Genomic DNA, 12,556 nt, shown 5'->3' with positions numbered 1-12,556 from the left:
AGAGGCATTTTCTTTATGTCCTCCCGAGTACCCCTACCCAACGAACCCCCCCCCAAAAAAGATGTTGTGTCTGCAGCAAGCGAGGATATAGGCGTGACACCCGCTATTATTGTCCCTCCTGTCCTGACAATCCTGGTCTTTGCATTGGTGAATGTTTTGAACGCTACCATTCACTAGTTGAGTATTAGCGTAGGGTACAGCATTGCACAGACTAGGCACACTTTCACAGGGTCTCCCAAGATGCCATCGCATTTTGAGAGACCCGAACCTGGAACCGGTTACAGTTATAAAAGTTAGTTACAAAAAAAAGTGTAAAAAAAAAAATATATATATATATAAAATAAAAAAAAAAATAGTTGTCGTTTTATTGTTCTCTCTCTCTCTATTCTCTCTCTATTGTTCTGCTCTTTTTTACTATTTTCTATTCTGCAATGTTTTATTGTTATTATATTTTATCATGTTTGCTTTTCAGGTATGCAATTTTTTATACTTTACCGTTTACTGTGTTTTATTGTTAACCATTTTTTTGTCTTAGGTACGCCATTCACGACTTTGAGTGGTTATACCAGAATGATGCCTGCAGGTTTAGGTTTCATCTTGGTATCATTCTTTTCAGCCAGCGGTCGGCTTTCATGTAAAAGCAATCCTAGCGGCTAATTAGCCTCTAGACTGCTTTTACAAGCAGTGGGAGGGAATGCCCCCCCCACTGTCTTCCGTGTTTTTCTCTGGCTCTCCTGTCTCAACAGGGAACCTGAGAATGCAGCCGGTGATTCAGCCAGCTGACCATAGAGCTGATCAGAGACCAGAGTGGCTCCAAACATCTCTATGGCCTAAGAAACCGGAAGCTATGAGCATTTCATGACTTAGATTTTGCCGGATGTAAACAGCGCCATTGAGAAATTGGGAAAGCATTTTATCACACCGATCTTGGTGTGGTCAGATGCTTTAAGGGCAGAGGAGAGATCTAGGGTCTAATAGACCCCAATTTTTTCAAAAAAGAGTACCTGTCACTACCTATTGCTATCATAGGGGATATTTACATTCCCTGAGATAACAATAAAAATGATTAAAAAAAAATAAATGAAAGGAACAGTTTAAAAATAAGATAAAAAAGAAAAAAAAAAAAAAAAAAAGCACCCCTGTCCCCCCCCTGCTCTCGCGCAAAGGCGAACGCAAGCGTCGGTCTGGCGTCAAATGTAAACAGCAATTGCACCATGCATGTGAGGTATCACCGCGAAGGTCAGATCGAGGGTAGTAATTTTAGCAGTAGACCTCCTCTGTAAATCTAAAGTGGTAACCTGTAAAGGCTTTTAAAGGCTTTTAAAAATGTATTTAGTTTGTCGCCACTGCACGTTTGTGCGCAATTTTAAAGCATGTCATGTTTGGTATCCATGTACTCGGCCTAAGATCATCTTTTTTATTTTATCAAACATTTGGGCAATATAGTGTGTTTTAGTGCATTAAAATTTTAAAAAGTGTGTTTTTTCCCCAAAAAATGCGTTTGAAAAATCGCTGCGCAAATACTGTGTGAAAAAAAAAAAATTAAACACCCACCATTTTAATCTGTAGGGCATTTGCTTTAAAAAAAATATATAATGTTTGGGGGTTCAAAGTAATTTTCTTGCAAAAAAAAAAAATTTTTTTCATGTAAACAAAAAGTGTCAGAAAGGGCTTTGTCTTCAAGTGGTTAGAAGAGTGGGTGATGTGTGACATAAGCTTCTAAATGTTGTGCATAAAATGCCAGGACAGTTCAAAACCCCCCCAAATGACCCCATTTTGGAAAGTAGACACCCCAAGCTATTTGCTGAGAGTCATGTCGAGTCCATGGAATATTTTATATTGTGACACAAGTTGCGGGAAAGAGAAAAATTGTTTTTTTTTTTTTTTGCACAAAGTTGTCACTAAATGATATATTGCTCAAACATGCCATGGGAATATGTGAAATTACACCCTAAAATACATTATGTTGCTTCTCCTGAGTACGGGGAAACCACATGTGTGAGACTTTTTGGGAGCCTAGCCGCGTACGGGACCCCAAAAACCAAGCACTGCCTTCAGGCTTTCTAAGGGCGTAAATTTTTGATTTCACTCTTCACTGCCTATCACAGTTTCGGAGGCCATGGAATGCCCAGGTGGCACAAAACCCCCCCAAATGACCCCATTTTGGAAAGCAGACACCCCAAGCTATTTGCTGAGAGGTATAGTGAGTATTTTGTAGACCTCACTTTTTGTCACAAAGTTTTGAAAATTGAAAAAAGAAAAAAAAAAAAGTTTTTTCTTGTCTTTCTTCATTTTCAAAAACAAATGAGAGCTGCAAAATACTCACCATGCCTCTCAGCAAATAGCTTGGGGTGTCTATTTTCCAAAATGGGGTCATTTGGGGGGGTTTTGTGCCATCTGGGCATTCCATGGCCTCCGAAACTGTGATAGGCAGTGAAGAGTGAAATCAAAAATTTACACCCTTAGAAATCCTGAAGGCGGTGATTGGTTTTCAGGGCCCCGTACGCAGCTAGGCTCCCAAAAAGTCCCACACATGTGGTATCCCCATACTCAGGAGAAGCAGCTAAATGTATTTTGGGGTGCAATTCCACATATGCCCATGGCCTGTGTGAGCAATATATCATTTAGTGACAACTTTGTGCAAAAAAAAAAAAAATTGTCACTTTCCCGCAACTTGTGTCAAAATATAAAATTTTCCATGGACTCAACATGCCTCTCAGCAAATAGCTTGGGGTGTCTACTTTCCAAAATGGGGTCATTTGGGGGGGTTTTGTGCCATCTGGGCATTCCATGGCCTCCGAAACTGTGATAGGCAGTGAAGAGTGAAATCAAAAATTCTAGAATCCGGGTAGCAAATACCCATACCCCTCTTTTTCATCCAGCTCTGCCACAAACTCCCTTTTCACCTAATCTTAATTATTATTACTGGCTAGTTACTTTGTGTTTTACATGTCATTTTTGTCATTTTTCATCTAGGAATTTCCCATTGTATATGTGAGTATTTCTTCCCATCAGTATTTTGTTTTCAATCTTCAGTGCTCTCCCTTTATTTTACTCCAAGAGACGATATCAATATGTTTCAGGGTTCAAGCTGGACGGCCCTTATGGCAGATTATTCTAAAAACCATGAGGAAGGAGAAGCAGTTCAATCAGAATTGTCCTCCCTTTGCAACCAATTAAGCAAATATGTGGAGAAAAAAGCTGCATTTTTCTGGCACATTGACAATTTTGAAAGATATATCAGAGAGGATATCAATCCTTATGGATTGCGCATTCAAATCTTCCCCCTGATCGACAATATTAGCTCCGATTTTAAAAAACAGTGGGAGGATAACCTACAGGCGTGCACACGCAAGATGATGAGGATGCTTATAGAGGAATATAAGACCCGCAGTTTGGCCCTTGATAAAGAGATTGATAACATATACGTAAAGTTACAATCCTTTAAAAGTCTCCCCTCATTAAAGGAACATGAGGAAAAAATTAAGATTCATTTGGATCAAATTACCACTGAAACTCTCCGCAAAAAAGATAAAAAGTTCTGGCGCGACAAATTGTCCTTCCAGGAAGGGAGAGCATACAAGTGGACCCATAATAACTACACCTCCAATTCCAAAAACAGAGGCCTAGCTAAATCCACTGTGGAATGCGGATCTGACTCCTCTATCAATTCCTCTGCTTCTGCCTCCTCCTCTTCTCGTAATCGGAACAGGAACAGGCACAATAAACCTAAACGCCCCTTGTCTGGGGAAGGGGGGAATGCACATAAGAAATATATTTCCGACCATCCTGTCGATAATGCTTCATCCACTTCACAAATACCAAGTAACAGCGGTGCATGCATTGAGGACCCCCACCCACCTACAGGAACCCCTAACAGCAACATCGCCCCCTCTGCACACACGACTGTTCAACCCTCGCAATCTAATGCGAGCGCAATACCCAGGAGGGAGGTGGGACAAAGTCGATTTTTTCCCCAGGGCGCTATTCCCAAACCAAAAACCTAACAAGGACTAAATCTAACACCATAGACGTCGATGACAAAAACATCATCAACCTTTCTGACTATACGCTATCCGATGATGAGAAATCTTTACTGTCCAGGGGTCTAAGTTTTTGCCCCAGCTCGAACCTTGATACTTTTGAAGTTATCAAAGACCTTAACTTGTTCGTTCGCAAATTGTTACTAAAGAGCATGTATTCTAAGGCTAAAACCAAACCCGAAACCATCAAGGAACAACACGACAGAGACTTAGATGTCCTTTTGTCGTTGTTGGAGGATGAGGACCCCCCCGATTTGATCGACACTATTGATTTAGATTCTCTCCTTGCCGATATACCTATGGAATCAACCATTCCATCTCATGCCAACACAAAATTCAAGAACAAATCGGATAAATTCCCTCCCCTGAGTTCTAACCCCAATTTGTCGTCTTTCGTTACCATGGTTACATCTGAAATTCAAAAACTTAAAATACACAAAAGGATCGGGAACATATCCCCTTCCGAAATGCTCGCTCTAAACACTCTGAAAAAATGTCACTCCTTGGTCATTAAGCCCTCCGATAAGGGGGGCAATATTGTGATCATGACCAACGAGCAATACAAAAATATGTGCCAGAAAGTGTTGTCTAATCGGGACTGGTACAAACCTATACCCAGATCCAATATCACGAAATTTGAGACCCAATTTTATGCCCTGGTTGATGGTGCCTTTTCACAGGGCATCATCAATCAGGACACTTGGGAATTCCTACGAACAAAGTTTCCCAAAATTCCAACGTTCTATTGTCTACCCAAAGTTCATAAAAACTGTACAACTCCACCAGGCAGACCCATAGTCTCCGGTAACGGAGCTATTACTGAACACTTGAGTCTCTTTGTAGACTCTTACCTCAAACCTTTCGTGGAAAATTTGCCCTCTTACGTTCGTGATACTATCCACCTGTTACAATCCCTGGAAGGCCTACATGTCTCAGCACAGTCACTACTGGTAGCCATCGACGTTGAGGCCCTTTATAGCTCAATTCCCCACCATTTAGGGCTGACTGTGGTCAGACATTTCATCACTCAAACTCACAGAGATGACAAAAAACTCTGTGAATTTGTCATTATGGCCCTGGAGTTCATCCTTTATCATAACGTTTTTTCTTTTGATGGCTCCCACTTCCTCCAGGTGCAGGGCATGGCAATGGGGACCTCCTGTGCCCCGTCCTACGCCAACCTGTGCCTGGGGGAGTGGGAGCAGTCATTCCTCTCTGATGAGGCCTTCAGATCGCACACTCAACACATAGTCGCATGGTATCGTTATATAGACGACATTTTGGTGTTATGGGAGGGCTCCGAAAACCAACTTAATGAATGCATCCATATGATGCAGTTCAACAATTTCAATTTAAAGTTTACCGTGACCCATAGTGCACACAATATTACATTCTTGGACACAACCATCAGCAAGAACCCTGATGGAACGCTCTCCAGCAGCCTTTTCCGTAAACCTACCGCTGGCAACACCATCTTACACGCCGCTAGTTCCCACCCCCAAAAACTTATCCGAGCGATTCCCTACAGCCAATATTTGCGGCTGAGACGGAATTGCTCTGATCAACAATCTTACCTAAATGAAGCTGCCGCTCTCAGAGAGAGACTACTTCTGAGGGGCTATTCGTCTACACTCCTGAAAAAAGCGTTTAAACGTGCTAATAGACACACTAGGTGGGAACTCCTTTCTGGCTCTCAGAAGAAGGCCAATATGGACCCCACTACTAGGATCATCATGCGGTTCACAAACCAACATGAATCTATTAAATCTATCCTCAACAAACACTGGCATCTTTTGCACTCCGACAATAATCTACGCCCACACTTACCTGTTCGACCGGCAATCACCTACCGGCGCACCAGTTCCCTGCGTGACCATTTGGTCCGCAGTGAGTTTACTGGTGAAACACACGGGGACCCTTGTAAGAGGTTTGGAACTTTCACATGTGGAGGATGCTCCACATGTAGATTCATGAACACACAACAACATGTGACCCTCCCCAATGGACGTCCATATAGACCACGCCATTTTGCTAACTGCAAAACAGAGGGCGTGATATATCTTTTAGTTTGCCAGTGTCTCCAATTCTATGTAGGTAAGACTAAACAGAAATTTTCATTGCGAGCCTCACGGCATATTTCTGCCATGAGGAAAGCGAATCCTGAACTCCCACTGGGGAGACATGTGGCGAATGTGCACCACGGTACCTTTCCCAACATCTATTTTCTAATTCTGGATAGAGTGCATCCGAGTCCGAGGGGTGGTGATTGGAACAAGGCCTTGCTGCAACGGGAGGCTCGTTGGATCGCAGACCTTGCCGCCACCTCACCCCCTGGTCTCAACGATCATTTAAGTTTTAGACCCTTTCTAGAAGGTTTCTCCTCTGGGGTTTGCGAGAAAGATTTATAAAATACTGGGACTGTCATGTCTATCCTTATTGCCCTCATGTATGCTTTTCCTTTATGAATTTTGTTCAATTTTGTTTTTAATTTTTCCTTTTTTTCTCCCCCCCCCCTCCCCCCCCCTTCTCCCCCCCCTCTTTCCTTTGTCACGCACAGGCATGCCATGATTTGAGACACACTGTCGATCACTTTTGGGCTACATCTGTCAGCCGCAGCTCTGGCCCCCTCTTGTCCCGCCCGGCGCACGTGGGCCCCCCTGGAACCTCATGTCCTTCGGGGGGCCTACCTATGGGCACCCGGAACACACTCGCGGTACGCCTGGCAGTTCCTTTTCTGCCAGACCATGCCTGCCATTTATGGTTCCCTTTTTTGCGTCGGTGGGCGATCTCTGCATGACCCCCCCCCACGGCCCCACGTGGGGGGGTGCCGTGCAGTCCCCGCCCAGGGTCCCTCTGCCCCTGCGATGTCCATGTGACGACCTTGGTGAACACTCCCCATTATATCTTTTTGTCCACACACCAACTGCACACCTCCCCTTCGGGGGTGGTTTGCATTGTTTTGTCAGGCACACATTTATGCAGGTGCATCGGTGAAGTGGCTGGTTACCTTCGTTCGGGCCCCCCCCTCCCATTTTTGAAATTAGAGATGTCCTGTGTTTCTGTGCATCTCTCCGCTCCAGCGTTTTTGCTGGAGTGGTACTGCTTCCTGGGTAGCCCCCCTTTGAATAGCAGCGGGGAATGATGTGATCCTGAGTTGTGTCTGCTTATTGCCATGGTTTCCCTTTTTCAGCGTCTGTTGACGCTGTGGGATTCCCCTGGCATCTACAATTGATTGGAGTTGCGGTATGATTGGCCGAGTCCCACGCCAATCATTGCCGCAGCCACTCCCCTCTCCTCCTCCTACACTACGTCGCCACGGGCTCTCCCTTTCAGCGTCTGTCGACGCTGTAGGATTCCCCTGGCACCTGTGACTAACAGGAGCGGCGTTATGATTGGCGGGATCCCACGCCAATCATCGCCGCACCCACTTCCTCCTTCTCCTCTTATACCCCACCCCCTTACGCCCATGCCGGTGTCATTGTCTGACACGGCGGCGGCGATGTAAGGCGGCCAGTAACCACCATACGTAGGTAAGGCTTCTCCTGCACTAGCCTCCAGGATCACCTTCATTTTATCTTACTCTCTTCACACGAATACGCCCTTCTATGTGCCTGCTATGAGACACCATGACTACACATATTGGCCTGCATTATACTCAACAATCACTTTCTCCACTCCTTTTCAGATTTCCATAGATGAGGTCTTTACTCACCATTGCAACTGTAGCTGAGTTAGCGCTTTTAGTACACTTGCTTCTCTTACTTGCTACTGGATATATTTTCTACATACCAATATTGGGGTAAGTTATGTATGCTGAGATTATTCTCTGAATTGTTTTTTGTGAATATCCGCATACCGTGCAATTTGCATACTTCTTAAAATATATGGTCATATTGCTGCTCCTACGCATGTCATTATGCGGTTTCTGCAGAGACACATCCAATTACCTTGTAAGCCCCCTTTTCGTAACATCTCAGTATATAAGGCCTCCTCTCTTCCTTTTTTTGTATTTTCAGATAATCCCCTCTTCTCCCTCCTCTCTCTTTCTGATCCTCTGGTCGCTGGGACCTTTGGGGCAGCGTTGTCCCACTTTTGTGGTGATACACTGGGACCAGTGTGGAGAAGGTGGGGCCAGAGACACGCCTGTTTCCCTATTTGGTTTTCTGGCGTCTGATGCGTAGCTGCCCCTGAGAGTGTTTCTGACGGCTGGTCTCCTCTCCTGTTCATGCTTGGGTGTGTAGCCTTTTTTTTTTCTCCCCCTTCCTGGAATGATGTTAAGTGCAGTAAACATGTTCAATACAATTGTACCTAATTATGATATTTCATGTTTCACTAGTGTAAAGTCTGCTTACCATTTTGCCCCTGATGAAGGGACTTCAACAGTCCCGAAACGCGTAGGCCCAGGTAGAAGACTACATGAATACACCGTTTGTTCATTCACCAGCAGAACATTGTTTTTATTGTCAAATTGATTCACATGTTTGTATTTGGATAAACCCTTGTCAATATGTATAATTTTATGTAATTGTAACAATAAAACCCGTTTTTTATTCTTATTTCCGTTGCCTTTAAAGTCCCACCACTCTTTGAGGGGTCTTTTTCTTTTCTCGTATGCTAGGGATGGTGGCAACTCTTGTGACACTGTTGGATGGTACCCTTTTCCTCTTGCTAAATCAAAAATTTACACCCTTAGAAATCCTGAATGCGGTGATTGGTTTTCAGGGCCCCGTACGCAGCTAGGCTCCCAAAAAGTCCCACACATGTGGTATCCCCATACTCAGGAGAAGCAGCTAAATGTATTTTGGGGTGCAATTCCACATATGCCCATGGCCTGTGTGAGCAATATATCATTTAGTGACAACTTTGTGCAAAAAAAAAAAAAAATTGTCACTTTCCCGCAACTTGTGTCAAAATATAAAATATTCCATGGACTCAACATGCCTCTCAGCAAATAGCTTGGGGTGTCTACTTTCCAAAATGGGGTCATTTGGGGGGGGGTTTGTGCCATCTGGGCATTTTATGGCCTTCAAAACTGTGATAGGTAGTGAGGAGTGAAATCAAAAATTTACACCCTTAGAAATCCTGAAGGCGGTGATTGGTTTTCGGGGCCCCGTACGCGGCTAGGCTCCCAAAAAGTCCCACACATGTGGTATCCCTGTACTCAGGAGAAGCAGCTGAATGTATTTTGGGGTGCAAGTCCACATATGCCTATGGCCTGTGTGAGCAATATATCATTTAGTGACAACTTTTTGTAATTTTTTTTTTGTCATTACTCAATCACTTGGGACAAAAAAATTAATATTCAATGGGCTCAACATGCCTCTCAGCAATTTCCTTGGGGTGTCTACTTTCCAAAATGGGGTCATTTGGGGGGGTTTTGTACTGCCCTGCCATTTTAGCACCTCAAGAAATGACATAGGCAAACATAAACTAAAAGCTGTGTAAATTCCAGAAAATGTACCCTAGCTTGTAGACGCTATAACTTTTGCACAAACCAATAAATATACGCTTATTGACATTTTTTTTACCAAAGACATGTGGCTGAATACATTTTGGCCTAAATGTATGACTAAAATTGAGTTTATTGAATTTTTTTTATAACAAAAAGTAGAAGTTTAGTGGCCACGGAGGGAGGAGCCGGATGTGGGCAGCTGACCAGACGCGATGCTAAGCCGGGAGGCCTGGGATCCCCTACTTGAGATGCCGGCTCTTGCTTAGCTAGGCCCGGTGTGGCGCGTCCCTCTCTCCTCCCGTTCTCCTACTCGCCCCCCCACGGTGGGGCTGGCTCGCTGCTGCTGTTTCCTCGGCCATCTGACTGCGTCTCCACCGCTTCAACGCTCCACCGGCATTCCGCTTTCTCTCTTCCCCCGTGGAGGGAGCCGTTGCCGTGGAGACGCCGCGCAGCTCACTGGAGAGACCGGAGCGGCTACATTAGGAGTGAAAACACCCGTCCTCCGGCTATTGATTCTAAGCCCGCCCGCCATGCCCTGTACGGAGGTGCTACAGGCATAACCACCTAAGACCGGGCATCCAGGTAAAAGGAACAAGGAAAAGAGGAAAAGTTAAAAGACAAGTGGAGAGAGTCTGGAATTCAACCGTAGGAAGGGGTAAGTGCTTGTTACCTGAGCAGGGGAAAAACTGGCGACAGAAGAGGAAAAGAAATTACCATAACAGATGGATGACAGATGAAGACTGGCAAGTAGCTCAAGTTTATTTCTTCCTCTGTCTGGTTACTCTCTCTCACACTTTGGATATGTCTGCAGTTTGTGGGGGATGGTGAACTCATAGAGGCAGGCGGATTATAACCAAAAGTTTCTCTACGAATAGCTGCCACAAGCACCTGGGACTCACAGCGCTTGCAGCGTTACTGTGATTAGTGTGATTAGTTGCTTTTTTGCCTCTTTTTTCTTTTTGGTTGTTCTCTGGGTTAAAACCCACAGGAGATCTTACAAGCTCTATGCAGTGATTTAATGGACAGCAATCTAACCGAAAAGCAGAGGGGGGTGGTTGGCTAGCAAATATAACATTTGGAAATACAAGTACGGACTGCCTTGGATGTAAACTGATTGTATCAGACTCTATGCCTTGTGTAAAAGTGGGGCTCTGGAAATTATGAAAGTTAAGCTGTTTAAATGTAAAAAACTGATTGTACCACACACCAAGGGATACCCGTGACATAGTTACATAGTTACATAGTAGGTGAGGTTGAAAAAAGACACACGTCCATCAAGTCCAACCTATGTGTGTGATTATGTGTCAGTATTACATTATATATCCCTGTATGTTGCGGTCATTCAGGTGATTATCTAATAGTTTCTTGAAGCTATCAATGCTCCCCGCTGAGACCACCGCCTGTGGAAGGGAATTCCACATCCTTACCGCTCTTACAGTAAAGAACCCTCTACGTAGTTTAAGGTTAAACCTCTGTTCTTCTAATTGTAATGAGTGGCCCCAAGTCTTATTAAACTCTCCTCTGCGAAAAAATTTTATCCCTATTGTGGGGTCACCAGTACAGTATTTGTAAATTGAAATCATATCCCCTCTCAAGCGTCTCTTCTCCAGAGAGAATAAGTTCAACGCTCGCAACCTTTCCTCATAACTAAGATCCTCCAGACCCTTTATTAGCTTTGTTGCCCTTCTTTGTACTCGCTCCATTTCCAGTACATCCTTCCTGAGGACTGGTGCCCAGAACTGGACAGCATACTCCAGGTGCGGCCGGACCAGAGTCTTGTAGAGCGGGAGAATTATCGTTTTATCTCTGGAGTTGATCCCCCTTTTAATACATGCCAATATTCTGTTTGCCTTATTAGCAGCAGCTTGGCATTGCATGCCATTGCTGAGCCTATCATCTACTAGGACCCCCAGGTCCTTTTCCATCCTAGATTCCCCCAGAGGTTCTCCCCCCAGTGTATAGATTGCATTCATATTTTTGCCACCCAAATGCATTATTTTACATTTTTCTACATTGAACCTCATTTGCCATGTAGTCGCCCACCCCATTAATTTGTTCAGGTCTTTTTGCAAGGTTTCCACATCCTGCGGAGAAGTTATTGCCCTGCTTAGCTTAGTATCGACATCTGTCAGTCCTGCTCAGAAAAGTTATTGCCACTTCAAAAATTTAAGTTCACTTAGCATCACAGTGGATACCACTGCTAAACACTTACTTTAACTAAGTAGGCAGCTTCAGTCATAATAATATCTATATCTAGATCTTATTGCCTCATATAGCAAAAACAACTATTCGCTATGAAGGAAAGGCGATCAGTGCTGGCCCTATCACAAGGGGGTATTATCAAGGGGTTGTGAACGGGCATATTAGAAGCTATACTGAAGGCTCACCTACAGTTTACCTGCAGCCCACGCTTAGAAAAGTGACTACCACCTCAAAAGCTCAAGGTTTTGCAATAACATAGTGGGAGCTGTTGTCAAACACTTATTACAATCAAGTAGGCTGTTTCTGATACACTTACTTTTATATCTATAGCTAACTGCCTTACACAGCAAAATCAACCATTGCCAGCGGAGGAGAGTAGACCAGAGCCGGCCTTATTCCAAAGGGGTACTAACAAGGGGTTAGAAGCCACGCCGAGGGCTCATTTTCAACAGTAACAAAAAGCGAGCTTAAGGCCAGTGGAGAAGGGCACCAATAACTGTGTGATTGAGGGATTGACACATTAAAGAGGCAGCACCCGCAGTGGGAGGTCAGGCCACATTAAACAGCACAGTCCCACGTTGTGTTACACAGAAAGGCGGGTAGGTGAAAACTTTAGACACAAATTTTTTTTCACCAGGGCGCCGAAATCCCTAGACATAAGTGTATTCAATTAACGAATTGAATGCAGTTACTTGTCAAGCAACAGCAGACGGATCAAGTAAACAAACCATTGAGGTTAGTCTGTGCCAGGGGCTGTCAGAACTGGTTTTCATTGACCAGTTTGACACAGGCCTTCCGCCTATAAAGGACCTAGAACTTGGACTTCTTAATTTTATCAAGAACAGGGCCCTGTGGAAAC

General features: G+C 44.2%; 1 protein-coding gene across 5 annotated transcripts in view; it reads right to left on the bottom strand.

Annotated features, from left to right (window-relative positions):
- PLEKHA6 (pleckstrin homology domain containing A6) overlaps positions 1 to 12,556 on the bottom strand; it is a 1,624,617-nt gene that overhangs the window by 45,271 nt on the left and 1,566,790 nt on the right. The window lies entirely within an intron of this gene.

The sequence above is a fragment of the Aquarana catesbeiana genome, linkage group LG02 (assembly GCF_042186555.1).
Source record: "Aquarana catesbeiana isolate 2022-GZ linkage group LG02, ASM4218655v1, whole genome shotgun sequence".
NCBI classification, from domain to species: domain Eukaryota; kingdom Metazoa; phylum Chordata; class Amphibia; order Anura; family Ranidae; genus Aquarana; species Aquarana catesbeiana.
This window is presented reverse-complemented; position numbering and strand designations above follow the sequence as displayed.